Raw genomic sequence first — 26,512 nt, 5'->3', positions numbered from 1 at the left:
GTTTTAGAGCTTAGAATATCATTAAAATGTCCAGGAGACAAAGTTAGAAGAAATTGAAAATGGACACATGTGTTACCATTGGCGCAGAGTGTAAACTACAGCTTTGTGTAGACAAAGAGTACCTATGTGTCCTTGATATAAATACTACCCCTTTTTACATCATGGAGCAGGCTACATTTAGGAAGGTAGCACTACTGAATACAGATGCCACCTGCACATGGCATCCTTAATTGAAATAAGATCCTTAGCAAGGGAAGAAGGTAACAAAAGGATGAAAGCACAGGAGATACCTCTGCCCAACACTGTACTCTGAAGAGCCACTACCAGTCACGCAGCTGGGCTAGACGGACAAGCAGTTTGACTTGCTGTAAGATAGCTTCCTGCCTCTGTTGAGGAATACAGTGGTACCTTGGGTTAAGTACTTAATTCGTTCCAGAGGTCCGTTCTTAACCTGAAACTGTTCTTAACCTGAAGCACCACTTTAGCTAATGGGGCCTCCTGCTGCCGCCGCGCCGCCGAAGCACGATTTCTGTTCTCATCCTGAAGCGAAGTTCTTAACCCAAGGTACTATTTCTGGGTTAGCGGAGTCTGTAACCTGAAGTGTATGTAACCTGAACCATATGTAACCTGAAGTACCACTGTAACTACTAGACCAGGGGTCAGCAACCTTTTTCAGCAGTGGGCCAGTCCACCGTCCCTCAGACCATGTGGTGGGCTGGACTATATTTGGGGGGAGGGTGAATGAATTCCTATGCCACACAAATAACCCAAAGATGCATTTTAAACAAATGCACACATTCTACTCATGTAAAAATATGCTGATTCCTAGACTGTCTGCGGGCCGGATTGAGAAGGCGATTGAGCCGCATCCAGGCCCCCAGGCCTCAGGTTGCCTACCCCTGTACTAGACCAACATATTTGCTGACTGAACAGAGAAAACTGCTTCTGTCCTGATGACATTAGGGCAATATAGAAAGGACAAGGGTAACAAAGATACAGGACTGAACAAGACACCAGCCACTCAGTTTTAAACTTCACAAAATATTCTTTTAGGACACAAGCTGTGTCCTACATTTTATTTATTTAATTTGTCTGAGGATCTCAGGGTGGTTCACAGCATAAAAATACAAAATAAAAACACATAATATATAATAAAAACAAACAAAAACAGAACAAACCCATAACACCCCCCCACACACAAACAGACATGGGGATTACAGGGACAGCTTTATATCAGAAGTCTCTGTCTGACCCTTGACACAGAAACAAGAGTCCTGACACCAGAGTGCTGCAGTTTTTCAGTTAAAGACGTTTTTTATTTAGATAGACTTTGGTCACCTTCCTCCTGGTGTATTCTCTTTTCTCCTTTGTCATTTTACCCCTCTGTAAAATGAGGAACGCCAAGACAGTTACAGTTCACTTCAAAAAAAGAAACTTTTCAAAAATGAGGTGATTGGTAAAAAGGAAGCTGAAAGGGAAAGGGGAAAGGATTCAATAACAGGGTATTCAAAACCACAAGCTCAGCTAGAATTTACAGCACAGATCAAGAAATTACCATCAAGCTGGTTTTTAACCAGCATGTTTAAAAAGCATCATCAAGGAAACTAACCGATCGCTTTTTCATAAAATGGAAGCCTGGCCCAAATGGAGAACAGAAAGGAAGGGAAATAATTTTGAAAAAGGAATGCAGTTGGACATTAAGAGATGCAAAGGGGGGGGGGAGTAGTGGAGTATATTGATTAAAGCACTGACACCAATTTTAAAAATATATTTAAATAAATAAGAAGCAGGGGGGCTTTTGACAAAGTCCCTCACCAAATGCTCCTGGGTATACTTAACCTGTCATGGAACAGGAGAATACATTTGTAATTTTGTCATGACACACACTGAACTCCAAAGTAGAACCCTTGTGCAACAGTGCTTAAGGCATACATTTTTATATGTTCAAAGTTATGAAATAACTTCTTATTTATTGTTGATATATAGTTTTGTTTAAGGCAAGTACTAACCAGTTTTTCTTGGAAGAACTCCCCACACCATCTGCTTTTACAAAGGAAAAAAATCTGATTTTGTGAATGGGATAGCTGATGACATTTTATTATACAAACTGCACACTTAAAAAAAAAAAGATGGAGTACTGATCCATATGCAACGTCTTCTTCTACCACCTAGTTTTAAACTTGCTAGCTTTTAAGTCCAACTAACTTCAGTGAAATGTACTCCCATGTGCGTCTGCCTCAGCACCTTGATACAGTTCGTAAAAGTCTCTCTGGCTGAGCAGCATAGATCAGGAAGTTAGATGCAATGTTTCTTCCCTAAGCAGAAGCAGGTCAAAAGCTTGAAACGCTGACACTGATCTGTTTTTTCTAGCTGCATGAATTAAGTTATAAAACCAGGTAGCATCTCAACAGTCAATCCAGAAAAGCACATAATAAGCAGGTGGGAGAGCAAGGAAGAATGATGTGGGGAAGATGCACTACGTGGCATCTTGAAACAATAGGAAAGAATCCGTGTTCGAAACACCCATTGTTCTAGGAGAATTTTGCAACAGAAAATTTCATTAGTGCGAGTAGTTTCTGAGCTCTGGGTGCAGTACTGAGCCTAAGATTTTGGATTAAAACTGAAGAGTGGAAAGAAAGGAGGACCCTTTTCTGCCTCCCCACTACCAGCTACTTTCTGAAGACTGGAGGAGAGACCCTCTAGGGATATTAGGTGGGTGGGGAGGGGAAGGACTAGACCATGTGGAAAACAAACATAATATTTTAGCTGCAGTTCATTCATTTTCAGCTTTTATTCTTGTGATTTAAAAAGTGTGGCTAGACATTCCATTGTTGTGCTCATAACCTAGGTTTAAGGTGCCATTCAGCTCCTAGTTTTTATATGTCAGTTTCTAACACTGGAAAGAATGCAGTTCCATCTATTCCAGATGAAGAGAATGGCACAGTGGGGGACAGCTGTTCAAAGGGGGTTGTTGTCTGAAGGTCATGGAAAGGATTGGTCTTATCTACTCCTACTACATTCTCAAAACAGCCCACCAGGACTAGCTATGTATAGCTCTCATGAAAACAGCATTCAAGTTTACATTTTTTAAAGGATGAATCATGTGCTTATATTTCCTATAAGATGAACTCAGTTCATTTTGGTTCCCCTTTAAAGGTTGCCCCTTGGAATCATAGCTGTACCTCAGAGCTCCATTTATAATAGACTTTAAGATGATTTAGGCTTCAATTTTATAAGCATCTACCTTTAACCCGACTGAATATCTATTTTTTTCTGAGTAAGCTTGCACAAGATTGGGCTACCTAAATGGTTTTAAGCAGTAAAATTGCTCAAATCTGAAGACTTGCGACTGAAGGTTTTTATTGAGTTAAGAGTCTCAAAATGTCATTTGCTGCCTAAATGTGCAAAATACTTTATAAATCACCACAAACAGGGCTTTAATCTTTCATAAGGCAAGCAGAGACAATAATCTCAGGTGGTGGATGTGGAGAAACAGTGAACTGGCACGCATACACACACTGGGACCCACTGCTCATTTCTCTCATTGTCTGCTCAACAATGCCTGCCAGCCAGCCAAATTCTTTGCTGCGCCCTCCCCATCTTCCCTGCCTCACTCTAGGAAAGGCAAAGGCGCTAAATAACTATAAAAATTAAGGCCACTTCTAGCCACCATAGTAGGAGCAGAAGCACTCTCCCAGGATCCTGCTGCCCCTCCTGAGTGAGGCAGGAAGAAGAGGAAGACAGAGTCAGTGCTGATGCTACTAATGCAGCAGCAAAAGGACAAAGCAAGCAAGCAGGCAGAGAGGCAGAGATGCGGAGTGGGGGCAGCAGCAATAATTCCAGCAGTACCATCTCTTGCACCAGCCTTGACCACAGGATATGCAGATCAGTCATCCCCTCCCCACCCCCATGTTAGAGTGAAGGAAGCAAGTAGTCCAAAATCACACAGTAACAAAGCATACAGTGCTTGTAATAGATGATCATTTGTGTGCTGAAAAAGGCATTATGTGCTTGAACTTATTCTTCTGGCACAGAGCAGTAACCCAGGAAGTCTTCAGTTAACTATAGTTAACTATAGAACTGTGCCACCACGTTCAAGTTCAATGGAGGATTAAGACTATGCAAGAACAGTATATTATTCAAATTATATGAAATTCAATCAGAATATTATTTTACTTTCCAAAGCATGCATTGCAAGCTGTTGTAACAATCAGTTTGATTTCTACATTAGAACATTAGAATATGCAGCACAGATTATCCATTCACTAACACGATTATCACACATTTGAGCTTTAAAAATACTGTCAAAGCTGTTTTTAGGGAGGCAAGTCTAAATTCTTGATCTTTTTTAGGGGTGCAGGTCAGATCGCCAGAGGAAACTCCGTCTTCCATTCTTGAAATCGTGCGTGGATAAAGGAAAAAGGGAGCGGGCAGGGCCAAATCCCCCCCCCCCGGACAAAGATGAGCCCGTGATCGTCCATGATTGACTTTTAACAATTGGGGGTTGACCTGTCAAACATGGTCAACCTGTTGGACATTCCTGGTATAGACCATTTACTATAGTTTCCTTCATCCAACTTATACACTCACCTCAGTCTCATCTCAGAGTAGGCTGAAAACTAATCAAGATTAGGAATCATATCCATATGCTTTTAAAGTGACATGGGTGTCTGCTGCACACACTCATGGAGAATCCCAACAGGGCACTCCTTCCCCCCACTCCATCTCCCAGTCTATGACCAGAAAAAATGGGATCTTAGGGGATAGAAGGTCTGTTCAAACCTTCCAGATCCCCACTCTGCACAACACAAAAATACTTTTATACCTTTCATAAGAAGCACTAATTAGGTGCTTAAAATGAAGTTTTATAATGGATGTTCCCAGAAATTGAGTTTTATAGTTTCACATTTACATGCCATTATTGGTACCATACAGCTTAACACACGTGAATTAAACTGTAAAAGGTGATAATACATGCATTTTCCAACATCATGATTTATGAGTAAACTCTACAAACAGATCATAGCAGAGATATACTATAGGCCAGAGGTCTTTGCGAATCTGACTCAGAAAAGGAAATCACTGCCAAGGGATCCAAGGCTGGCAGTACATCCCCTACTCTTTCGCTATCTGCTTGCTTGAAGAGCTATAGCAGCTGAAGCAATGACCATTAATGATTGGCTAGGAACAGCTGATATTACAGTCACAGCAGTCTACTATTTCAACTTGCATCAGCAATAAACAGGGGTTAGGGGACAGCATTATTCACTGTTTTTAAAAATGATTTTCTGTCTAACTCTGTGCATTCATGGAAATTGCATTGCTGTAAGTCATCTACTTTGAAATAGTTGTCAGTTAAATTGTTGTTGTGCTTTTTGCTAAACAGAGGTGGCTAAAATTATTATTATTATTATTATTAACTTTTATTTGTATCCCACCCTCCCCGGCCAAGATTTTAGCAAATCTTTCCTGTCTATCAGTTAATTACTTATCATGTAGTTCTGCAGCTTAGAATTTTTCCGTTTCTAAAAAGGCACTATTTCACAGAAGTACTAACCAAATGAATGAATACAACACCAATAAGTGACTTTTTCTGATGTGCTTAGCCTTCTTCTCACAATTTATATTCAATCAAGTACCAAAAGAGCAGGATCATGGCTAGTGACCAAACACAAAGGAGCCCCCTAAGTGGCTTAGCCTTCCGAGGCCCAGGGGAAGTGTACCTGGCTGCCCCTGACCCTGCCTGCTTTTGAGAATGTTTTCAACTGTGGAAAGGCTGCATAAAAAAAAAAACTGTATGTATGTAAGTTTCGCCCCCCTTAAAACGTAAAGTATGCTAACAGAAACGTGTGCTGTTGAATTGTCATGTCTTAAAATATTGTATTTACAAGTGTTCTAATAAAAATAATTTCTAAAGTTCAGACAAGTCAGGAACGTGCATGCGCACATATTAATATGTTTATTATTTATTAAATTTGTATACTGCCTGATACCTGTAGACCTCAGGGCAGCTCACAATATATAATCACAATATAAAAAACACAAAATACATAATCAAAACAGGGGAAAAACAACCAAATAATCTCCACTTCCACAACGTATTTTAAAAGGGCATCAGATGTCTATCAGCCAAAGGCCTGGTTAAAGAGGAATGTTTTTGCCTGGTGCCTAAAGATGTATAAAGAAGTTGCCAGCCAAACCTCCCTGGGGAGAGCATTCCACAAACAGGGAGCCACTGCAGAAAAGGCCCTTTCTCATGTTGCCATAAACAGTGCACATTAGATTATCATGGCCTTCCCAGAGGGCCCAGGTATTACCAAGTCAAAGCAATAGGATCCAGGAGCTATTGCACTGTATATCACGACAGTTGCCCTTGAAGCCCAAACACATGATTATGTTTTCCTGCTTTAAGTTCTCCCAATTAACACTGTTCAATTTAATGAATATTTATTGTTCCACCAACTAAATATCAGGGATATTTACTTTCTCTCTCACTGAAACAGTAATTTGTTCAGTAGCTACCAGCCCTTGCGTGTAGTATATTTTGGATCAGTCTTCAAGCAAGTGGTCTTGCTTAGCAGCCTGGTCCAGAGAACCAAAACAGAGATGCCTCTATTGTCTAAGCAAACATAAATATGCTATGCTTATTAACTACATGGATCACATGGTTTCGGATTATGCTTCTAGTTTGCGTAAAGGCTCTATTTAGTTACAATCCTTATATTCCCACTGTAATAGCAACCAGTAATGTTTGCTCCAGTAATATAAGCTTCAAAATAGAAATCCAATTTAAAACAAGTCCATTTTCTGGATAATGATTTAACTCAAGGCAATTTAAATATCATATTTCAAATACAGCCAATTGTGACATGATGCAATGCATTCTTTTTCCTATGTTGCTTCTGGGATTCCTTGTTCATCCTAAGAACTATTACCACAGTTCCTCTTCCCCAAAGCAGAAGAAAATTAAGGTTAGCTGTTAGGCATGTTTCCATCAGAAAAGAATGTACTGGAGTCTTATAAACGTTGTTGATTCTTTAAAAAAAGAAAGAGAAAGAGAGAGGGGTTGCACTTTCTCCAGCACCCTGGTTAAAGAAAGAGTTTTGATTAAAGCAACATCAGCCCTATTACCCAAACACCTCCAATTCTACAATGCTGTTCTTTTTACTCCTTTGTCACCATACTGGACATATATATATATATATGGAGCTACAGCCTTCTCAACCTGCAAATTCCAAGGTAACATAAGACAAAGAAGCTGAATCGCTCCCTAGAGTCCACTGTGCTTCAGCAATTACCAGGTCATACCTAAAAGGAAGCTTTGCTTGACAAGAAAGCATGGCTCATGACATCACCTTACTGTTGTTGCATAGCCCAAAATTTAGAAAACATATCTCATTCCTCTTGGCTATTAAGAAAATGTTACAAAGAGTGGCGGATTTTAGAGCCATCAAGGTACAGTATCAACAGGAGTCTTGCTCTGACAACCACAGTTAATTTTCCCTAGAATATGATAGTGCAGTCCTTTAGAGCAGTGTTTCCCAACCTTGTGCCTCCAGCTGTTTTTGGACTACAATTCCCATCATCCCTTGCCACTGGTCTTGCTAGTCAGGGATGATGGGAGTTGTAGTTCAAAAACAGCTGGAGGCACAAGGTTGGGAAACACTGCTTTAGAGTTACTCCTTGCTGTACCATAGTTCCCAGAAGTCTCTACAAGGGGGGGGGCAAGAAGCAGAGAGCTAGCTGTGTTAAGATACAAATTAGAACTGTTACAGAAAGAAAGACAGTAACAGTTCACTGCCTAAAGTGATTTCATAATTAGACAAAACTTAAACATGCAACAAAGAATTTCCAAAATTATTACACGCCCACAAAAGATGGATTACGGAAGAAGCAAAGCAAAACAAAGCAGTGTATTTTTTTTATACCGCACAAATTATGAAGTTAGATTTTTGTACTTAATGTCTTTTTAAGAGTAAGAACTGCTATTAAAAATTATTACTTATTTACTAAAAAAAATTTTAAGTATTTACTATTAAACCAAATCCTTTTGAAATACATGTTTAGAAAGTCTGCAGGGTCAATTTCATGTCAACTTTCACTGGAATACCTCAAAAAAATCTTTTATTATCCTGAAAGAGCAAAAAATTCAAACAGGAATTGACAGCTTGAAACCAGCTGACAAAATGCGGCAAGTAATACTCTAAGATGCAGGTGCAGTTTCAATTATAAGTGTTTATAAAGTTCTAAGCAAAAACAGGACACATCAGCTCCCTTTCACAAACAATACTGGGTAGTACAGCAGTTAGCGTCAACGTACCTTATTTAAAAGTTACTCAAGTATCCTATTAAGCACATTCCATAATTCACCTATTCAGAACTGATATGGACAATATTGCTATGTTCAATTCTGGCAGCATAACATACTATCAAGTCAAGGACCAGTATTAAGGATCTGCTGTGCTAGGTTGACCCCTAGGTCAGTCTGACATAACAGGCAGTGTGTTAGCAGTGCAGGCATGCAAGACAAAATAAATGTTAAGAACAATATTTTGGAGAGTCACAAGTCAAATTTATTCATTCCAGACTTGTAACCATAACCAACTTGAAAGGCTCTTAACAATTTTGAATCTTTGCCTGAAACCAAGGGCTCTGATAACCTTGGAAAACACACTTTGGTCTACTGTAGGGCTGGGCCATGGATTGACTAACTAAGGCCGGGGGCCCAATGTGTGGACGGTCCGGGAATCAGCGTGTTTTTACATGAGTAGAATATATCCTTTTATTTAAAATGCATCTGGTGGTTATTTGTGGGGCCTGCCTGGTGTTTTTACATGAGTAGAATGTGTGCTTTTCTTTAAAATGCATCTCTGGGTTACTTGTGGAACATAGGAATTTGTTATTTCTTTCTTTCTTTTTCAAAATATAGTCCGGCCCCCCCACAAGGTCTGAGGGACAGTGGACCCGCCCCCTTCTGAAAAAGTTTGCTGACTCCTGGGCTGGGCAATATATGAATATATTATACAAAACTGGTTTAAAGTCCATATTGTGGTAACAGTTTCATAATATTTTACATGGTGATCTATCATGAATCACAACGTGGGCATGTACAGTGGGGATGTGGAGAAAGCTGGCCATCGCTTCGCTCATTATTCCTGCCACCCCATTGCTTCGTACTAAAAAATTGTTGTAAATGGGTAAAGGTATGTATCAGTTTTAGAACCCTAAGTGGTAGCATTTGCCAGGACATTACCTCGTTTGCCTTTACATAGTTCTATCCTTATATCAGACGTTGTGATATATTGGTATATCATTAGTTTACTGTTCAATGGATTGATCTTGTGAGAGCCCTCTCATGATATCTATTGATTTTATTTTTGGGATTGGTCCATGTTATTCCCATTGCATCCTGTGTTCTGTCTCAACTAGGAAAGATGGAAATGTCTGAATATCATCCCATGTGCACCTTAAACATTCAAGAGTCTGCCTCACTCTCAGCTTCCTTTTCGTGTCCCACGTTCCTTTATTTTCCCCCAGTTCAGGTGTCTGATAGTAGTACAGTACTGACCCCATTACAACTTAAGTCAGCCACATTTTTGTAAATTCATTGTGAAAAATTTAAGATTTTGCAGTGATTATGTATGTTTCAGCTATCATATATACTTCAGCAATCATCTGTTTTAAAGATATAGTGAGAAATATTTTTGTTTTCACTATAGCTACAAAATAGATCCATTCTGAAAACCTTAACACACTATTATAAAAACGGCAGTGCATTGAACTGAACATTGAAGCTGAAGTTCCAAATGCAACATTAATACACACCCTTCACAACCAGTTGCCAAGAAAAAATACAATAGGAATCTAAAGCTTGGAGAAGATGTGAAGCATTCTATCCTTATTTCAAATACGGGGAAAAAACCACATCTTCCAAGACAGAACTTTTAATCCATGCAGCCATGAAAGTGGGCCAAAAGTACTTAATCCCATTTAGCTTAGAAACACCCTCACACATGGCTAGAAATATTACTTTAATATATACATATTCACATTCTGAAAAGCTGCTGCTTCCTCCCATTTTCATTTTCTGCCTCCTGTACCTATAAGAGCAATTTTTATTTTTCATGCAGCTATTTTTGTGCAAGAGCACTTCTACACAAAAGAGCTGTGTAAAAAATAATAATACCATAAATATGCCTTCAACAACAGCAGGTGAAAAAGGGTGGGCTGCATCCTTCCTTTGGACTGATAGAAACAACATGGGAGTCGGGGTGAGGTAATAGATCGCATCCAACAAAATGTCACCACCCTTCTAAAGCCTACCCACAGAATGTGCTTCAGTGCACTCAGTCATGTAATGTGTGATTTTATATTGGATTTTCTTCCCCTATTGGATTATTCAGAGACTTTGAATATCCAGATTGGGAGAGTGGGTTACGGACTGCTACTTGGATGAAGAGGACATCATGTGGATTCTACACACACACACACACACACACAGTTGAAATCCACATTATCTCCAGCATGGATGAGTCCTAAGTAAAGTAAACAGAGAACTGTTACCCCTTCAACTCTACAGTAGAACAATGCCATATGAACTTTTGACATGCACAGTTGACCTGTGAAGATCTCTGCCACTAAGAGTAGCACTGATTGTACAATTTGGGGTTTTTTTAAATGAGACCAACAGGTGGACAGTTCTCAAAAATGCAGACAACTCAATTTATCTACTTTAATACTTTGGATTATCACCAATATTTTAGTACAGGTGTAAATGGCAGAGAGAAGCGCAATACAGTACTGTAATGGTTATATGGGGTTGCTCGTGCGTAAGTTGCCGCTACTCCTGGCTAGGTGGCCTGGTTAAACCTTTCCTGGCTGGACAGCCCCTCACTTCATGGCTGTTCAGTCGCTGGCAGAATCCGACAGTGGGCGTTTCTTAAACCTTTTCCAACATAAAAGTTGTTTGACGCCCAGTCTCCTCCTACTCTCCCTGTGCGGAAGTCTTCTGCACAGGGAGGGCGTGGGTAGCGGAGGACCTGTGCTCTCCCCGCTGGTGTCCAGTGAAGAGTCTCTGAGCCTGCGCTCTGCTTCCCCCATTGGCCCCCCTCCATCCCTGGTGTTGCGCTGATTTTCTTCCCCAACAGGAGACCTGCCTCTCTCCCTACTTGGCCCCTCTCCAGCATCGTCGTGGAGCCTCGCCTCCTCCTCTCGTTCCGATGGCAGTTCCCTGACAAGTACTAAACTAGTGGGATTTCTTTATAGAATTTATACCTTCTTTTCACTATATGTCTCAAAGTGGCTTACAGAAAATAACAAAACATACAAAAAAAATTTAAAAACATAGACAGAAACATTAGAGCAACTCCAAGTTAATTGTGTATAGCACAGTAGCCTAAAGTCACAATCCTGTGCATGCTTACCTGATAATGAAATTCATTGAACTCAGTGGGTGTTGCTACCAAGAAGACATGTACATAATTGAGCTAAAGGGGCAAGGTCCCAGTGATCAACAGTTGGCTTGGGTGCCAAGAGCACCCAAAATATCAAGATCTCTGATATGCTCTATTGGTGTGCAAAATCCATGTCATGTTAGGATCAGGCCAACAGCAAACTGAGTATCTAACCTCACAAATAATTCCATTTAGACTGAGAACAGGGCCACAGACCAGTTTATATGTTACAACTGCCAGATCTGCACCAGCAACTGATGCCCTTGCAAATGTCAGCTTTTCCTAGATGCTGTACAAAAACCCATACATCCACTTTGCAAATATACCCTATGAGAGCTGCTAACAAGGTTGTAGTACGATGCGACTGCACATACCTGTATGGCACATCAGTGGCCGGAAAAAAGGAAGGAGTGGGAACAACCACTCTCTTCAAAACAAAGACTTCCTAACCTGACCGGAGAGGCAATTCTTACTCCTCATAAGCAACCGCTACTTTAACAAGGACCTAAGCCTACATTTTAGTCCTGTTATAGCAATTCTCATCAGTTTATAGTATGAAAAATAATTATTAAGAAGTGTGACCACTATGAGCTAGTGTCAGTCAGTCACCAGTACTCCATATATTGCTAATTACAGCTGTTTTAACCTCTAATTCTTTAGAGGTTCCTAAACTGTGGTCCATGAGTATCTGTGAAGAATGGTGGGAGCAGCAGCTGCTCCATCATTCTAGGAAACTGGTGGTCCATTTGGAAGGTTAGTGGGACACACTAGAAGTGATGGAGCAGGAGAAACTTGAACAGAGCGGAAAGGATTGGAAATCAGAAAGACAGAGCATGAGGCAAATCCATATCAATGCTTTTCTGTGTATTTATTGATTTAACCACTATTGTATTTTTATGCTCTCATTATAATTGCTAACAATTCGATTGCTAGAATAAACAAAGGCAATAACAGGAAACTGTCTAGAACCTGGCAGAATAATCCCATTAGGACATACTTTTGCTTCTGGATTTCATTAAGTAGTTTATACCCATGTAAAAAATGATACTACAAAGTTCAGATAAAAAAGGTCATTGGCTTTTTCTGCGTATTGGAACAGCATCACCATTTCCTCTTCCTTACTGCATGCAAAATCTAAAAAAATATATATTATTTCTCATTTTCCTCTTCCAAATGAAGCATACTTGATTGCTGTTTCTGTATATGTATTTGTGTATAATACCATTTGCTATTCTTGATAATGTATGAGTAAAAATCTTATACTAGAGGTTTAAGTGATAAATTGGAAGTATTTTCCCTCTTTAGGAATTGTCACAATAGTAGTATCTAGTCATGTTTCAGGTATAATGTACTGTTCCTCAATAGTTCACTAACTGATTTCAATGGCTGGTTTGACTAATATAGAGGAAAAGATTTTGTAATAACTTGCTGTGAAGCCATCTGGACCAAGGATTTGATTTCTTTTGGCATTAAGCAGGGCGTGTGCATGTATGTGTGCAAATCTGTTCATGGAAAAACTTAGACATCTTCAAACAGCTTATTAGCAAACAACTTATATGGTGGTAATACATTGATGGCATCTTTATGGTTTAGACCAATGGTAAAAAGGGTCTTAGGACAATTTTTTTTAAAACTACATCAATTCTATACACCTAACTATCAACTTAACCTTCAGTAGCAACACTGAAAATCCACACATCCCTTCCCTTGGATGTCCTCATCATTAAGAACAACAAAATAGTCACTAAACTCTGAAACCCAGTAATGTCAAAAAATACCTATACCAGTAACGATGCTAAGCAAAGCATATTTTTTTTAATTGTCTATAGCTTGGCTCTCAGAATCAAACACACTTGCAACAACAAACAACAATATCTAAGAAGGATCAGTGAACACCTTCTGCCTAGAGGATATTCTCTTCTTGTAATTGATTTCTTTCTTGTAATTGTACTTGCAGCATCCACTAGGCCTCCAACCTGTCTAGAAAAAACCTCCTCCATCAAAGTAGGTGTCAATAAACAATGAACAACATGTCCTATTTGTGGTAGCTGGGAGACGCCAGATGGAAATCTATCACCTGGCGATCAGAGAATGCTACCCGTTGTTGGCAAACTCTGAATGTCTTGCTGAAGATGTCAACAAGCCTCCTATTAAAGCAATTCACCAGCCTCCAAGTCTTCACAAACTCTATTTCTGCCACCTATCAGTAATTCTAAATTTTGTCCTTGTAATGACAATTCCTGTAAAACCTGTGGAGCTGGACAGGATAACACAGAAGGGAATTTTACATACTCCTCCTTAAACGGTGGGAGTGAGATAGATTATTTATTATGTAATCACAAATGTGCCCCTTAACTAAGAATTTTGCAGTGGGAGACCAACTGGAGAGTGATCATCGGTCTTTGTGACAGGTTTTTAGGATATGATGAGAGGCAGCAAAGGAAGTACAGTCTGAAGTGGGATCTCAATATCCAGTTAAAAGTAGAGAAGCTCTACTCAGTGAACAGATTAGAAATAGACTACTGTAGGGGTTGGCAACCTAAGGCCCATGGGCCACAAGCAGCCCATGGGGGTCAATTAACTGGCCCACGAGCCACCCCTGAACCAAGCTGCCCACTTGGCAAGTCCCCATGCGCTGTGCTAAACTAGCGCAGCACAATGACTCGCTTCCATGTCGCTGCAAATTGCGTCTCCGCATGCGCAGAGGCCACAAAATGCATCTGCGCATGGGCATATGCCAGAAATCGCGTCTGCGCAGATGCCAGAAATCGTGGGCGTGGGCACAATCCGACCCACAGAGGGATCTCTGCTGGAGTGAACCGGCCCAGGTGAGGTAAACCTTGCCGACCCCTGGACTACTGGGAACAGAGAACTATGATCGACAGCCCATCTATTTTAATATTGTGCAATATGCAGGTATTATTTATTCAAACAACTTGCCTTACAAGTCAGGCCATCATCCTATGTAATGGTTTGATGCAAACTGTACACAGGCAAGACGTGATCTTTGCATACTGAGCAGGCAGGTTTGGTAAACCAGAGCTACTCCTCAGTTTCTGCTGCTAAGTTTACTCTTCAGTTGACATATGGGGTGGAAATCTGGGGCATTTTGGGACCCATTCATTTCTATGGTAGTACCCAATAGATTTATTTGTACATAACTGATCTCCTACCAGGAACGCCCACAGCTCCCCTGCGGGAAGAAGCTGGAGTAACACCAATTTTATATTTCATTTTCAGGGCAATTTTCTCTTATTTTTTAAAAATGAGATAAACAATAAATGAACTGGTTAAAATTGTGTATAATAGAGCAGTCTCAGTCATCCTCCACAAACACCTAGACAGCTAACAGTAAAAGAATGAGGACACATGGACTAGGCCCAGCACCTTTTTTGCGGCTGAAATCCAACTTAGCCATTACAATATTAAAGTGTGGCTCCAATACCTGTTTACAGAACAGAACATGAATGCCATTACTTTATCCAGATTTTCTGATACTTTCCCCACCTAAAACTCACGCCGCAGGGAAGAGAAATACTTGCCTGAAGTAAATCCACATTTTCTCTGCAAAGTACTTTCAGGCCCACATTTTCAGACTATGAAGCCAATTGCCTGGAAGGGAGATTTAAGAAAATCCCCAGAGATCAGTGTTTTTGCATATGCAGTAGCCCTTGGATAGAGGATGCCACACACTATATGTATACTGTAAGCTGTATAAAATACCTAAGCAAAGATAGAGAAAACTTTAGTGGTGGCTGATGCCCTTAGTGGTATGGATAACATTTAATATGGGTTTTCCAGTACAGATAGGTCTGTAATGTTTAATACAGCTAAATTCACAGTGAAGGCTACCCAACTTAGACAAAGCCATGTGGCCTCTCTTGGGAACTAATATTTTTCTTTTTAAGTATGTCTTATTTATTGTATAGGTCAAGATTTTACTGTTATGCTTAATAATTAGGAAAATTTATGCTCATGTTTCTTTTTGGGTAACATCTCTATTTGGTTGCCTTTTTAATCAATTTGGTTCTGTATCACCTGTGTGTATTTCATGGAGGCAGGTACCTTCAATAGCACCAGGATTGCCAGTCCTGCAATCTATATTACCAAGTACAAAAACCAGGATGTCATATTCAGTATGTAGGTATAACCACAACTGACCTTTGCAAACACTTTACGAACCACAAATGTGCAATTTTATTCAATTAAGTGGAACAACCAGTTGATAAAACATTTTAGTTCTGAGAACCATATTCTGTCTGCTGTATCAATAACTACAACAGAGTTATCAACTGAACGTACGTTAGCAAAGAAGAAAAACTTCTGGTTGTGCACAATGGACACAGTAATACCACACTGTTTCAACCTGGATGATAGTACCAACATCACTTAGCTTCAGCAAATGAAGTCCCTCTGAACATTCCATCTTCAAAGCTCTGTAATTGCCACCTTGGCAACTGTACCCTCTCATTTTTATCAGAGCAGTTGACAAAGGCTGAAGCTGAAATGTTTTGCCACATCAATGAAATCTGTCTTGTTATTCATAAACATACAAGCCTTCTAACATTTCTTTTTCTGAAAGTATTTCACGCCAACCTTCAATTGTTGCATCGTGGCGTCTTAATTATTTTTAATAATTGTGGCTTCTTAATTTATTTTTTAATAATTAGACTACTTTCTCTTTGTTTGTTTGTTTTGTTTAACACAGTGCCCCAACAGATTGCTATTCTAATTCCTCTAATGCTTCTCCCAATGTGCTGGAATACCATACAACAAAGAACAAGCAATCACATGGGTAAGGTCCATGCTAATAATCACTGCCCTACTATCCCAGCAGGGTGACAAAAGGGTAGAAAGATTCATGGAATTGGAGCACCAATATTGGAGGAGCCATTCACGGACACTTGCGAGCAGTACAAGAATCACAGCATAGGGAAGCAGCTTCCAACTCCCATGGGTACATGTGAATGAGGTCAAGGTCACCTTTGCTACTTGTTTCAAAGGTTGCAATAAAGACAACAGCTCTGGCAGCTTAGAGGAACAGAACACTCATAAATCTGAATCTATTTCATCCAAATGCATGAAGTAAACTGGAAAGGGGGTGGGTATACAAATGAAGATTTGGGGGGGGGGGGGACTGAGGGGAGATTGACTATCCAATAGCCTTTTATTTTCAGTCAAAACTTCAGTTTTTGCACAAGTTTAGACTTCAACAGTGATGGTGCGACCACCGTTCAACCTACATCAGAAAATCAGAAGAATTCTAAGAGAAATTCCCTCATCTGTATCCTAAGAAGCCCCAGTGCTCTGAACATTTGTGACATGCCTTCCATTAATCTTAAAGCAATGTAACATGACTAAAAATGAAACAAATGAAATCAGGAGAACTAGGCTTTCAGCTGTCACATTCACCAGAATTGACAGCCACTATAGGCTGAAGGTGACAAGTCATTGCCGTTTCAGTTGCTGATATCCAACCAAGAAAATCCATACTTTCATTGTATCCTGTGAATATCCCTTGTGGCATCTATACCCACAAATATTTATTCAGAACATTCCTGTATAAAAATGTTCTTTATAAGTATCCACCAAAAATCATTACAAGGCTTTTGAACTCCAAATACAAATAGAGAAAATCTAAGTGGTGGATTTGCTGATCTTCAAGTGCAGCATGTTAAAAAAAAGGAGCATTTTTTTAAAAAAAAATCACAGAAGAGAGGGAAACAAAGCACATACTAACTTATTCAAGAATACTGTGGAAGAACTAATAATAATTTCAGTTCACTACATAGTGGGCGTAGGAATAAGACTTCCTTGGTGAGGCATTTGTTTTCAACTGTTGCTATATTTTACTCATTCATTGGATAGTATGCCAGATACAGTTCTAAATTAGACAGTCGTCCACATGCAGTACATTTCAGGAAGGCTTATTTAAGGAAAACTCAGGAAGCTGTAATATCTTGTAACAAGCCGGTTACAGTATGAGAACTGAAGATGAGATGAGAAAGAAAAAGTGGGTCAAGAATAGAGTTGCTATGGCCAAGTTTTCAGATAAATCACAAGTGAATTATGGCACAGCCTACAGATATGAGACAATATACTATTAACCAAACAACTGTTTGTTAGGCTTCAATTCAAGCTGTTTTTTCCTGCAATGTACTAGTAAACCTATTTAAATAGTTATAGTGTTTGATGCATTTCTCCTAGTAGTTTGATGCACTTTCCCTGAACCAGTAAGGTGTAATTTTAATGTACAGTACTTACTTTACATCACACAGTTCACTTCAAGAGCACAATAAGCACATGTGCACACCTTTTTTTAAAAAAAAGAAGGTTGAGCACACGAATGCAGTGATGTACATGACTAATTAGCTCCAGGCAATTTGCTCTTCAGCAGGAGGTTGATCCCCAGAGCACAGAGTTCTACCTCCTCTTTGATCCCACTAATCCCTGTACACTGGAAACTCCCACACTCATTTTCAAAGCCAAAAGGTCAGGCAGCAACACATATGATGTCACAGCACTTTGACAGTTGCAGAGGAACAAACTTCTTCCACATGGCAATGAATTCCAACAATTTGTTCAAGAGCACATTGTATCCATATGAACATTCATAAGTGACAACTGCTGCGGGGCTGGATCGAGCTGTTCTTTACCAGTATTTCCAGCAGATAAGGCCAGCAGATAAGTAAGCATAGGACTCGTTTGCACTTAATGCTAAACCACTGAACATGCTGAAAGAAGCCCGAGCACTCCCCTCTTTTTCCTGCATGATAAGGAGAACACCTACTACTGTAGTATTTCATTTCAGTTTCCAGAAATACTAGCCTGCTGTGTTCAAACCAGAAAATGGGTTAAAATTGGGGTAGGCAACATGGTGCCCTCCAGGTGTTGCTGGACTTTAATTTCTGCCATTGGCCCATGCTGGCTGGGGCTGCTGGGAGTTGTAGCCTAATTGTATCTGGAGTTCACCAACCACACTGGGAGTTGTAGCCTAATTGTATCTGGAGTTCACCAACCACACTGACTACCCTTGGTTTAAAACAAACACTAATCGATTTTTAAACAAGTCAAGTTCAAAGCATGACAGTTGCAAACCAACTAGTTTGGCTTTGGTTCATACATAATGAAACCTGAGGATCTGCAGAAAGTAAGACTATAGAATTCCTCCCACTGTAACCTTGGGCTCATTCCAGCTTGTGCACATAACACTGAAGTTTAGCACTATAGGCATGAGCTGGAACAAACCCAAGCATTAAGTGCAAACCAACTCATTCAACATGCATTAGTATTAAATCATATTCTGCTTAATAAATTTACATTCAAACATACAGAAAGTTGAGCGTATCAGCATCTAGTCCCCTCATACATGCATTGTACAACAACATGTACACATACTAGCCACCAAGTTATGACCTAGTGAATCAAAAGTGAATGTTTCAGAAACAGTATATTTATTTTTGTTAAAAGAAAACCTTTTGGCAAAGTAAATTCAAGACATTTGAATTGTTGGTATCAGTCAGCACATGAAAACATTTTTATTAATTATTATTATTTCTTGTTGAACTAGATGTGATTAACATATTGCTCCTAATGATTTGTTGAACAAAACAGAATCTCTTAAATAAAACAAGGTTATTGCAGTGGCTTTTTTTTAAGTATGTGAGCTGCAAATATTGGCGGCTTGTGCAAGAAAATTTAATTTGAGCTTTTAAATCTCTAAGTTTAAATCCATGTTATGGCAAGTATCACAACTTTGGGCCACTTTGCTCCAGATGTGAGCCACACTACCTTTTAGATGGTTATCTGCACAATCATATGTGATCATAAAGCTAGGTAATCACATGCAAGGACTGGGTGAAAACTATGATTGAAGATAAGGATCTGATCAAAGTCTAAAGAAATCTTCCCATGTATTTTCTGTCTGAACTCCCATATCTTCAAGACTTAAATAAAGTCTCTGAAGAAGAATTTAATCCTTCACAATGTGGAGGTTTTCAATCTTGTTCTGTCAATGCCCATACAGTACTAACAGAAATGAAAAGTATTCATTTCTGGGTATTTTACAGGGCCTTTCATATTTGAGATGTACAGATAGAATATCCAAAGTTACGGTATCATAAAACTATTTCTGAAATTAAAAGATAGACCCTGGAAATTTCATCCTTTACAGGTAAATAAGGGAAGTGTAGATTAAAACTTGGCCATTTTCTTGAAACACTTAATTGGGCTTAAGATTTACAAGTGCTGATAACCACTTGGGGGGCCCTTTTGAGGTCCAGGAGGCAGAATATATTTGTATACAAATAAGAGTTAAAAAGTTTTTGGCATTTCTTGCCAACCTCAATATTCAGCAAGTTTCAAATACCCTTGGATTTGTATCACGCTTTCCTTCTACACTGATAGCATTGCATACCTCACTAAAATAAAATAAGAAAGTTGAAAATAAATGTTTTGTAACAAATTAATTGTAGTCTATCAATGCGTAGTTTAGCATCTACAACAACCAGAAGAAAATATAGGCAATTGTTACGTACTACTAAATATGCATGCCCTTCAGCTCAAGATGGCATTGTTTCAAGATTGGCTCTCTCAAGATTGGCTCTTGTTTCCTCAACTGCTGAGTAAGATGACAGTCTAACCAGACTGTATAATTTTGGCCAAGTAGGATACGGAAATGTGAATCAAATATGTTCAAATAATATGCACACTAGCCCTCAAACACAGAAATCTAGTGATGAACAGTACACATTCTACTACCAATTCATTTACAGATTCAAATGAAGGTGACAATGTGGCAATCATTTAATAAGACACATTATTTCCTTTTGCGGTAAAGCATCAGTTTCTTTTCTCACAACATTATTCTATACAGTCATACCTCATGTTACAGATGCTTCAGGTTACGTGTTTTCGGGTTGCGGACTGCGGGAAACCCGGAAGTACCGGAATGGGTTACTTCCGCGTTTTGCCGCTCGCGCATGCGCAAAAGCGCTTAATCACACCAGCGCCTGTACAGATGTGGCACTTCAGGATTTGAACGCTGCGGGTTGCGGATGTGTCTCCGTCACGGATTATGTCTGCAACCTGAGGTTCCACTGTATTTTGAAAGCTTACATAGGAACAACAACCAATGTGACTCCTGAATAAACCCCATTCACTGAAAGATCTTAAACTAAACTTTCATATTAAGTCTCTTACAGGTTGTTTAACAACAAATATGGCTGCTTCGAAAGAATGGTTCTATTGAAAGCAGTGTTTCATACCAGACTCTCATAGAATCATAGAACTGTAGAGTTGGAAGGGCCCCAAGGACCATCCAACCCCCTGAAAAGCAGGAAATTTTACAAAATGATATCAGCCATCTAAATTTGTTAAGACCTTATATACATACACCCCATAACATCTCACTACCTTGCATTTCCAGATGCTACTTCTCCCTTCTCTCCCCAAATAACTTCACCCAACACAGGAGATTCATTACGCCAGCAGTGATTAGGTACTTGTGCATTGCTAACCCTTTCAGTGATTCCAGTGGACAATAACCCAAACTTTAGAAAAACGGTAAACTTTGCAGAATTGTTTGCAAAAATTGTTTCCTCCACTTCAACTGACATTAAATTCAAGACACTTTAAGAAGCTAATTTAGACCATAATATTATAATTGATTGCATGATAATAATCCTATAGATTGTCATACCCTACAATCTATTAGCGCTGTGATCCAGAGAAGATGCAATGCAATGAATGTATCTGAAATAAATGAATAAACCCTTTTTTATTCTTTCCCCAAAGCTTTGGGAGGACAGGTGTTACTTGAAAAGAAAAAAGAATATTGTTGCAACTATGGAAAACTAAATTCTCCTTTTTAGTCCTAGAGTTTCAAGAGGGGAAAAAATGTGCGAGGATAAACATCAGTGACAAGGCCTTGCAACTCACTCACACAGTTCTTTATAGTAAGCAACAAAGACAATCAGTCACACACTCAAAGGGAAGAATGTCTACCAACATGTCATTAGAACATTAACAAGGACAAAATACTCGCTTAACACTTTGATTCCCTTATCAACAGCAGGGTTCCTATATAAACAGGAAAAGTGTTGGAAAAGTCTAACTTTATAAGCTGAGCTAACCTCAATAGGCTTCCTCAAATGGAAGTGCTGTTTTAGATGAGACAGAAAAAACTCAGTTCCTTTGTAATCTTTATTTCTTCACTGACAGTCAAAATAAAGCTTAAAAATAGCATGCATTTTTTTTTTGGACCTAAAAGAAGAACCCGTGAGTAATTGGACTATGGATTAAAAAAGAGGGATAAATTTTTAAAATCTGGAGCGAACGGGGGAGGTGGAAAAAAGGAAGTCAGCCTACCCCTTAATTGTAGAAGAGCCAAAACAAAGGACTTAACGACTAAGATCGAGCGTATCTCTATCTTCATGAACTAGCAACTTCGCGAGGGAAAATTATAAGACTGTGCTGGAGGAGAAAAGTGGAATTTGTATTAAAAAAACAACCCCCCCCCCGGAATCCCTGGAGTGATCCGCGAAACTACCTGGGGAAGAGCATCGGGAGTTTTGACAGCTGTCAAAGGCTGTCAAAACGGAAGAATAAAGCAGGGACTTTGCTTTGAGGACTTTGCCGGTTACATTTGTTTTAAATTGTATACAAATTGTTTCAAATAAGGATTTACAAACTATTTGGACTAATGGATTCGATCTGGAAGGGAACATAGTTACTGCGATCCACCTAGAGGAGCTGAGCGACATTGCATGTGTTTTTCTCAGGAAACCTGAACAGTTGTAACTTTTAATCTCTTGGGAACTGCAGAAATGGAACATTGTTTTGTCTACAGAGGGCTACAAACTACAGGAAACAATGGATTCTTTAGTTGGAAAACGAAAGGGACATGACATAATGTTTTGCTTCTGAATAACAAGCCTCTGCAGAAAATAAGAAGGTCATGGAAAAAGAACATTTTTGCGGGAAAACAGGGAAACAGAAGGAGGAGAGAGAATGACAAGAATATGGAAACATCATGAACTGGACAGAATTGGGAACATTTGGGACATCCAGATTTGACAAGCTTATGGAAATTAAATGGGAGTTTTTTACTCCTGGATATAAAAATCTGGATAGAAAAAATGGGCCCCTTTTTGAGACAGACTCCTTCCAAGATTGGACATTTGTAATTAAATATGACTGGCAAACTACTAGAGGGACATGGATTAAGTGGGTAGGAACTTCAGGAAGACATTAGGATGAAGGGATAGAAGGAACACAACAGAGAAAGGGGGGAGGGAAATTTGGAATCCAAAGGTTGTAAAATTATTTTTTTATTTTTATATCTTTTTTTTCTTTTTTTATAAAATTTTGAAAGGGGGAACTCGTGGAAGGGAAAAAATCGATCTTAGGGGATGGGAATTTGGAAAAATTGGGTTATTGATGTTAAGTGAGTCATGGGATAAAAATTTGTTGAATTTAATTGCTTATTCGGAAGATTTGGAACGCAATTGGGGGCGGGAAGGGGAAGTCCTAGCTTTGGTTTTGGAAGAAAGTGTATGAATTGGATCTAATTTGTTTTTAATTTGGAAAATCTTAATAAAAATTATATTAAAAAAAAAAAAAATAGCATGCATTTTTGGAGTGCAATTTTTTCCCTTGAAGTCTGCTAACAACACACAACACAACACCTTTCCAATATCAAATTATCTGGCAAACAACACAAACTGTTTCAATGGACCTCTTCCTTGCTGCCCCTTCCAAAACAGGTACATGTAATGATCTTACAGAATACGGAGAAGCATTTCCAGCCAAAACCTGCCATTTATCAAGGAGGGTTCTCACAACTCTAAGCAAAAGCAAAAACAGAAGAAAACAAATGTATCCACTTCTCTACTCACCACAGACAAGACTGTCATCCCTTCCATTACATTAGTAGCTCTTAAAGGCCTGTCTGGACCCTAAACAAACACCAATCACTTTCCCTAACCTGCTTCCCATATTCTCCACCCACTCATTAAGAATCTTGTGTCAGATTCATAAAATGAGGGTACAGTTTTACCCCAAAAATGAAACATCCCTAAATTCAATTCCCCTCATCTCCACATACCAATCCACCATTTCTTAAAAAGAGGGAGATGGAGAAAGCATAACTTCCAAAATCTCTTGCTCTCACACTCATCCACGTCAATGCATAAATTACTCTCATCAACCTCTCAGACCACAGCTGAGGAGAACAGTGGAAGAAAATGGGACAAAAAAAGATATCTCTAGGAGACAATGTGAGCGAATTAATAGTCTATGAGAGGGAACATGAATCTGTCAACCAGAAGCCTGCCTACATCCTTCCTTCCTCCTTCCCCCCCCCCCACTGTTTCTTGTGTACAAGTCTCAGTAGAAAGAGGGGGTAGATTCTCTTTTGCACACACTCATTCCCCTAAAGTCTCTCTTATTCCACAACTCCTCCCCCTTAAACAAATAATAACCAAGCATGCCTTTTTTGATGTCTTAATACACTGCGAGTCCCGATACGGGCAGAAAAAGCAGAAAATAGATATGAAAAACATTTATTCCAATCCCCTGAAAATCAATGGGGAAAGGACCCAGAGATTTGGGAGGGGGAGAGAAGAGAGAAAGAAGAGGGGAGAAAGCAACACAATCTTTTAATGCAGGCACCACAAACCACTTCAGCTATTATTTTATCTTATTATGACCCAAACTTAGCTCGACAAAAAGTGCCTCTTCCCAATCTTGAAACAGATGCATAACCACCACAAAGTATTATGTCTTATTGTGTGTACGTGTCTGGTGTTTATATATATATAGTCATGTAATTTTTATTTGACTGTGGCGTAAACTTAAGTATGTGTGTCTGTAAAAAAAACCATATATACACGCATGTATATCTGTATATGTACACAGACAATATGTTCAGATATTTGTGTTTTATACACACACACACAAACATTTTACTTAGAGCCATGATCAAATCAGAATATACATAAACATATCACACACAAGTGCACATACATACTAGGGTATACACACACACACACACACACACACACATAAATATAGCCAAACATGTGCATTTCTGCTTCCCAGACTATATGTGCGTGCATCTTTGCTACCTATTATTTTCATGCAAATACTACAAAAACTTTAATTCCCCCCTTTCACCGCCTAGCCTCATCCCCTCACCCCAAATTGCAACTACTTGAGCTAGACGTGTATACGGAGACACACACACAAACACTTATGTGCCTTTTTTTTTGCTGCCCAGAGACTGTATGTCCATTTTAGCTACCAATTATCATCATCATCATCACACTACAGAAACTTTTGATTTTCCTCACCTGCTAGGATCACCCCCTCACTCCAAATTGCAACTGTTTGAGGTAGAAAGGGGGGGGAGATGGTGGCAAAGGAGTTGGAGGGGGCAGAGAAGCAGAAAGAGGGAGGGACCTTCTCCCTCATTTTCTCTCATACTATGCCCCCCTGAACACCCCAACCCCTTAACTCCATCACCTTCCTAACTTGGAGTAAGGACTTGAGGGGTAAAATATATCGCATCCCCCCACAACTCCTTGGCCACCTTCTCCTCCAACAGCCCCCCCCTTTGCCGCTCCCCCACCCTATAAATGAACACCCGCGCCCACCCTCTTCGCTCACCCGTTTGCCTCTTTCCTTCCTCTCTCGCCGCCGCCGCCTCCTTCTTCTTCTTCCTCCGCTGCTCCTGCCGCCGCCTCCCTAACTGACGCTCCTCCGGAGACACTGACACCGGCGCAAGGATATCCACGGGGCGCTATTTTTAGGCAACACGGCCAAGGTGCTGCCGGAACTACTTCCACTCCCCCCCACCCCCGCCCACTCCCCTTCAAGCCTCTCTAGGCGGGCAATATACGGGCCACACACACCCTTCGCTCTCGTCTTCCTCCGCCGCTTTACACAGCCGCCGCCCCGCTTCTCGGGCCGGTTAAGTCAGCGACAGGACCAGCGGGTGCTCGAACAGCCCGGCACGCGTCCCTAGGCTCTCTTTGGCTCACTTCTTTTCCTCTCAGAGAGCCGCCGGCCGCGAGGACTATGTTTCGCTTAGCAGTAGGGGAGCGGTTCGGCCTCTTACGTTCTTCACACCGTCAGGACCCCTATGCCACGAGGTGATTGGGCGGAGGGCGGGAGAGAAGGCTGTCAAGGTCCAACCAATGGACGGGGGAAGCTGCCGGCCAATCAGCGAAATGTTAGTAGGCGGATACCTTTGCCTCTGTTTGACAGAGCGGCGGCTCCAATCAGGGCGCGATATACAGGATAACAAATGACCAATCGGAACTGGGAAGCGCCGTGGCTGTTCCGAGCGGTCCTTGACAGGGTGTAGAGTGTAAAGAGATGCACGCATGCGCTCGGAGCGTTCTCGCTGGCTTCTTTTTTCCTCCAGGGAGCAAATGACGCATAGACAAGGGAGGGGAGCAGGGCGCATGCGCAGATGGAATGATTCCCTTCAGTTTACCTCGGCGAGGATTGGTCGGATTTGGAATAGGCTGAGGTTTCAGCCTCCGTCGCTAGACAAGATCGGTATACGAGACTTTACCCTACGCGACCCAAAAAGGCAGCCTAACCACGCGCCACGCGCCGCATAATAGTTTCACACGCGCGCGAGACACAAGCCTGGAGACACGCGAAATATGCGTTGTGACAGGAGAAGTGTGATTGGTTGAAAATTGTGTGAGAAACTCTCCGCCTGACGCCAGCCAATCACGTCGCTCCTTGCAAAGGGGGAAAAACACTTTTCCTCACGCAATTTCTAATGTAATGTAAAAATGTCACTTGTTCTGTTCTCAATAAAACCAGCTTCTTTTTCTACATCACTTTTAAAGCTCGTGGATAATTTTACCACTAGTTATAGTTTGTTTGGCTCTATAAATTATTTGTTTTGTTTTTTAAAAAAATCCATTTGTGTTTGTTTGTTTTTTGAAACCAACACTTTTCACCCAAACAGGACACTTAAGAGAACAATAAAACTGTTAAGCAACAAATCGTTTTAGGTAGACCGTTTGGATGTGTCCCCC

General features: G+C 40.2%; 1 protein-coding gene across 10 annotated transcripts in view; it reads right to left on the bottom strand.

Moving 5' to 3' along the window:
- Nucleotides 1–25,591, bottom strand: part of MEF2A (myocyte enhancer factor 2A) — a 91,856-nt gene extending 66,265 nt beyond the window's left edge. For 3 of the 10 annotated variants that reach the window (XM_081888620.1, XM_081888619.1, XM_081888625.1), the window contains exon 1: nt 25,122–25,314. The gene's annotated coding sequence lies outside the window, so the exon portion shown is untranslated. Of the gene's footprint in view, nt 1–10,042; nt 10,064–14,995; nt 15,066–25,121; nt 25,316–25,366 lie in introns of those variants that run through there. The other 7 variants (XM_081888624.1, XM_081888626.1, XM_081888627.1 and 4 more) reach the window with 5 other exon arrangements.
- Nucleotides 25,592–26,512: the final 921 nt, after the last annotated feature.

This window comes from Podarcis melisellensis, assembly GCF_964234715.1.
Source record: "Podarcis melisellensis genome assembly, chromosome: 14".
NCBI lineage: Eukaryota > Metazoa > Chordata > Lepidosauria > Squamata > Lacertidae > Podarcis > Podarcis melisellensis.
Note: the sequence above shows the minus strand (reverse complement) of the source record. Positions and strands in the feature narration are given on the sequence as shown.